The sequence below is a fragment of the Poecile atricapillus genome, chromosome Z (assembly GCF_030490865.1).
Source record: "Poecile atricapillus isolate bPoeAtr1 chromosome Z, bPoeAtr1.hap1, whole genome shotgun sequence".
Lineage (NCBI taxonomy): Eukaryota > Metazoa > Chordata > Aves > Passeriformes > Paridae > Poecile > Poecile atricapillus.
Genome location: NC_081289.1, coordinates 31,971,330 through 31,977,438, shown reverse-complemented (window position 1 = coordinate 31,977,438; position 6,109 = coordinate 31,971,330).

Here is a 6,109-nt window from a genome sequence, read left to right as displayed (position 1 = left end):
GTTCTCCTAAACGTCCTCATTTTTCACTCTAAAATCTCTTTGAATGAAGCAAGAGATTGAACGTCCTGATCGGTATTGACATTCCTCTAATAAAGTTAACAGCGCTTTAATAAGGTTTAAAATTGTTTTCAATTAGTATATTAGAAGGTGGGCATTGGTAACGACACGCGCACATACCCGAAGAAAAAGTGACAAAAAACCCCGAAGCCTAAAGTCACATTTGCCAGCAGCTGGAGATGGCAGCTGCAGCCGCTCCCCAGAGGTGGCTCCGAGCTAATTAAGGTGTAAATCCGTGATTGCCGCAGCTACACTGGCCAGAGCTGAGCGCTTCTGTCAGCCCGGCTCTGCGGACCCATGTCACCGGGCAGGTTCATGTGCTTCTTGCACTGGTTGCAGTGTTAGAAGTGAAATATCAACAGTATTCCATCTATATCTATGTACATCTATAGGGAAATCAATGACACCACAAAACTCTGCAACGAATTAAAAATTAATTTTTATTCGAAGCAGATTTTGATTAAAAAATTGATTGAACCTTAAAGGACATAATTCTTAACAGTTTTACACTGCAAATAAATCTTTTTAGAAAGTGTTACGAAGTTGCACTCTCATTTTTCTGTATCAGATTTGCTTTTTTTTTTTCCCCACTATCAGCTCTACAAATATTAACTAAGACCAAACAGAAGTCTTTCTCCCTTTTACAGCTGCATTAACAGGAATGGTAGAACGGCACAGACTCTTTCTTTGGTTCAATTAGTGTCCATTAGTGTTCATAGCAGGATTACATAGCTATAATCTATTGGAAAACAATTCATTTACATGAGAAACATGACACCGAGACTAGATCAGTCAGTGTGAGCTCAGCAGGGGACACAGCAAAAAAACCCACAAAATCTAAAATTATTTAGGTAACTAAAATCAACAGACAGGGTTGGGTGTCTCTTGCCAGCTAATTTAAGGAATAATTATTAAGTATTCCCAATGTGTAATCTTTTTCTGAGAGGATAACTCAAGATGGTAGAAATTGTGTTACTTTATTTTTGCCTCCATATTTTTCACATTGATCAGAGAAGGGTACTTGTTTCCTTCTGAGACCTGCTGAGTCAAATCATTCCAGTTATTCATTGATGGCCAGCAGTTCTGAAGTGTGGGTGGAAATGGGACTCTTCTTTGTCACAGTGACCATCCTACCTCTGCTAAAAGGAGTGCTGCTGTAGTGAGTCAGATGGGAATCTTGCAGAGTACCAGGAAAGAGAGAAAAAGCAAGAATCAAGATGAAGCAAGAATCAAGATGAAGTTCAAGGGCACAAAGAGGAAATGGCTGAAGAAAGGAGTAATAGAAAGCAAAGCTTATAGAGGTAGAAGTGGGGCTAATGCACACAGCAAAAAGAGAAAGAGGACCTGGATAGCAAGAGGCCGAAACAGCTAGAAAAGGAAGACTTTAAAGGTTACTAAACAAATACGGGGGAAAAAAATGAGGGAGAGGTAAATATGAAGCCATCCTGTTGGGGAGAGAGAGGAATCACATACTGGGGTTGGTTTGATTTTTCTTCTCTTCTAACTCAGTACATAAAGGAAACATGTACAACACCTTTATATAAAAAAGGATTATTCCAACAGTAGCAAACTCCCCTTTTTGGAACATCTCCCACAACACAGGCAGGTTTTTTTGGTAAAAATAGAAATTTATACAGCTACAGGTCTCATTAGTTTATTTTAAAAAATATAAAGTCTAAGGGACACTTGAAGTTCACTGTGGCTTGGGTAAAAGTAAAGAGATTTCAATAGAGATCTTACAGTTTTTGATCAACAGTATTAGAGATTATGACTCTTTAAATGTCATATTATATTAGTTCTGAGTAGATCAACATTTCACAGAACAGTAAGGTTCACCTTCACAGAAAGAAAGCAATGTATAAAAAGCTGTAAAATATGTAGAGAAACCCAGGAAAATATTTCAATGCATTTTGCAAATACAGTCTTTGGAGTTTACTGAGTAAGTATGGTCAGAAAAAGTCTTGAGTTTGAAAGCTCAGTTAGACTTCTTTGCTACTTTAGTTGAGCGATCTGAAAATAGTTGCTAGATTAGATAAATCCTCAAGCTCCTGTAGCGCAGTGGCATATCTTTAGAGAAGGTTTTCTTGTTATGTACACATGCTGCTGGTCATACCTGCAGTTTAATCCATGCTTAGTCTATGTCACCTTGACCTGAATCCAGACTGGCAGGATAGAGGCCAAGTGGGGAATTAGAGTTGGGAGTACAAGCTCTGTTCATCTGAGTCAGCAGATCCTGCAAGCATCCAGATAGTTTCACCATCCCTGCAATCGTGGCAGAGATGTTTGTGACTAAGTAGTGCGTTATTTGTGATAGAGACTTAAAGCCATACATTGTGGTGGGGAGATTGCCTGAGAAAATGAATATTTTTGGCATTACAAAGTCAAAACACAGAATTGCTTTTAAGTGCCATAGTACTATGATAAATCTTGTGCAGTTAAATTCAGAGGGCTTTTTTACCATTAAGCTCAGTGGAACCAGAGTACAATTTTTAGCATATAAGATATCAGTGCATATAAAGCCTAAGGCAGTTTATTAAGGTGCTACTCAGACAGATGAGTTGTATGGAGCTGCTGACCATACAGGCCTTGTGTTCTCCGCTTTCCTCTTCAGCCTGGATGTACAGTATTTCATGCTGATCTTCTGTCTTTTCACTAAGTGTGTATGACTACAGAGGGAAAGGATGTTCCCCTGACCAGTACCAACTCATTAAAATGGTATTAAACAGAAAAATAAAGGGAATTTTTTAGGCTACAAGGGGCTTTTTCCATGTATATTGTTTTTATATATTACAGGCTTCAGTCCTGACTGCTTTCATTCCCACTAGATTGATTCCATTCTAGCCAACAGTAACTAAACAATAACTAGAGTTTTTCCAAATTTACACACACAAGTGGCTAGAACCACACACTCAGCAGCTGAAGGGATCATGACTACATCAAATGCAAGCTCAATTCCTAAAGTTTCTGTTAAAAGCATGTCTGTGCTTCTTTCAGAAGCTCAGCACTGGCCAGCTTCAAGCTTGTCCTGGGGTGTGGAGTATCATAGAATCATAGAATAGGCTGGCTTGGAAGACACTCATCAGGTCATTGAGTCCTACTCCTGGCCCTGCACAGGACACCCTAAGAGTCACACCATGTGTCAGAGAGGGTTGTCAAAACCCTTCTTGAGCTCTGCCAGGCTTGGTGCTGTGACCACTCCCCTGAAGAGTCCCTTCCAGTCTACAACCACCCTCTGTGTAAAAAAATGTTTTCCTAATATCCAACCTAAACCTGCCCTGACTCAGTTTCATGCCATTTCTTCAAGTCACATTGCTGGTCATGAGGGTAAAGAGATCAGTGTCTGCCCCTCCACTTCCCCTCACAAGGAAACTGCAGCCAGTGATGAGGTCTCTCCTCAGTCTCTTCTTCTCCAGGCTGAACAGATCAAGTGTCCTCAGCCAATCCTCATAAGGTTGCCCTTCCAGCCCCTTCACCATCCTAGTGGCCCCTCTTCAGATGCTCTTTCATAGTTGAATGTCTGTTTTATATTGTGGCACCCAAAACTGCCCCCAGCACTCAAGGTGAGGCTGCCCCAGAGCAGAGCAGAGGGGACAATCCCCTCCCTTGCCTGGGTGGCCATGCTGTGCCTGATGGCCCCAGGACACTCCAGGTTGTCTGGTGCCTCCTGGCTGCCAGGGCACTGCTGGCTCATGTTCAGCCTGCCATAGACCAGGACCCCCAAACCCCTTTCCACAGTGCTGCCTCTTGTTCCCCATTCCAGACACACTACCAGGATTGCCCTGTCCCAGGTGCACAATCTGGCACTTTCCCTTGTTAAGCTTCATTTGTTTGGTGATCACCCATGTCTAATTTGTTGTGATCTCTCTGCAGGGCCTCTCTGCGCTCGAAGGAGTCAACATCTCCTCCCACCTTAGTGTCGTTAGCCAACTTACTTAGTATTCCTTTGAGTCCTGCATCCAAGTTGTTAATTAGGTTGAAGAGAACTGGGCAGGGGATGTAGTCCTGCAGAACCCCACCAAGTGGCTAGCACCAGCCTGTCCAGTAGTTCAGCCTCTCCACTTCACTTCTGTCTGAATCTGGTAGGCTACACATAAAAGGTGACATAGCATCGATCCACTAGCAACTTCACAAAACTAATGAGTTGTCACCTAAGTCACGGTCCAAACAGGAATTGAGGAGGATACAGTGTGGAAACTTCTTTCAATTACATCAATGCAGTGCCAGTTTCCAGGAGAGGCAGAACCTGACATTTGACTGCTGCACCCTCTGCAGCAGCACAAGCAGAGAAAAAAGCACCCACATTCAGGGAGAATTTATCACTAAGTTTATAAATTGCTCTGCTAGCTCTGCCTAACAAACTAGTTCAGGGCAGTTCTGGATGTTGCAAAATGAGTTGCAGCGTAACAGCAGATGAAGTCTTGGGTGCCTTCAGCTGGTTTCTGGCACAGTCACACAACTTTGGTTCTTGGAATTATTTGGGACACCAACACAAAGTATTTCAGAGTACACTGCTGGTTAGGGTTATTTATTTCATACAGTGATTACTAACATTGCACAGTGGCCGCTTCTTGGCAAAAAGTGACACTTCTCTTTCTGTGCTGTTAAACAGGACTGTTGTATTTTACTCTCTGCCTTTTTAATTTTGGGTGTTAAAGCAGTTACCAGGGTGTGTTATGCACTCTCCAAAGCCAGAGTTTTGAGCAACTGATGACGAGTGAGGTGCATTTATTTATGTCTGGTTTGCCTGGTTAGTAGGGATTATTTAGCCCATGCAAGAAATGGGCAAAATCATTAGTGGTTGTGGGAGAAGCTGCTGTTTGTGAATGGAGTTAGCCTTAATATAGAAAAAGATCCAGGAATACATGTGAAACTCAGCTTGACAAGACCTTGGAAAGTCTGCAGGTGACATAGCAGCCCCTGCACCATTTTGTCAACAGGAGAAAAAAGGAAGTACAGTGTGATTGCAAAACAATCTGTTATAGCAGTATCTGCTCTGTTCTTGGAATAAAAATAACATAATTCCCAATGGCTGCCAGTGATAGCTGAAAAGACTTCTGCTTTATGAATAAAAAATGCAAACATTTTGCTTTATCTCAGCTACATTATTTTTCTGGCACACGTGACCAAGGTTTCTGACAATAACATAAAAACACTTCTTAAGTTTTTAATTGCAAGTTTAAAAAAAAAATAATCCAAAGTGAGTCCAGCTGCTTGGCACAATAGCACAACATTTGTATAGCAAATTTCACACAGGCTTAGGATAAAAACAATGATGATACCTAGTTTGATGTCTGCAGTTTTGCCATGTCACAACTGTAACTGAAACTCAACAGGTTTTGGTCAAAACTGTAGCAGAGCAGAATGCTCAGATTTAACTGGGCCTTGTGCTCAACGGGTTAAATTTATCACTGTCAAATGAATCATTTCTCACTGAGAAAGGAAAACTGATAGGGGTTTGAATGATCAGACAGAAAGTTCAAGAGACAATATTCATCACCAAATAAATGTAAATATTTTTATTTTTATTTTAAAAAATGTTAATGGCACCTTAGAGGCAGTCATGACTACACAACCAAATATACAAAAATTACATTTTCATAATTGAATCTTTCCACAGTGCTGCACAAAATGGAAACAGTATGAGAAACATTGCATGTCACACTCCAAGACAATTAACTTTAGTTCATAAAAGCAGACAATTTTTGGTACACCTTGATACTACCAGACCCAGGTTCCCTGGGTAAAAAAGAAAGGTGGCTTTGTGCAAAACTTTCCAACAACACTACAACTTAATATGCTAAACCTACAGCAAATCAACTGTACAAGACAAGTTGACTTGGTCTCATGCAGTCCTTATATACATCATCATCTCAGTTGGGTTTTTCAGGGAGAATAAGCACTTTCATTGACTAAAATAAATATTTGCTAAACTCTTTCACTGTTGCAATGCAAAAATGTCTGATGCTTTGTGCAGGGTTAGCATCAGAGAGATAATTCCAACTTTATCTGAAAACAAGCCCTTTATAATCTCTGGTACTTAAAGGCCATGTTC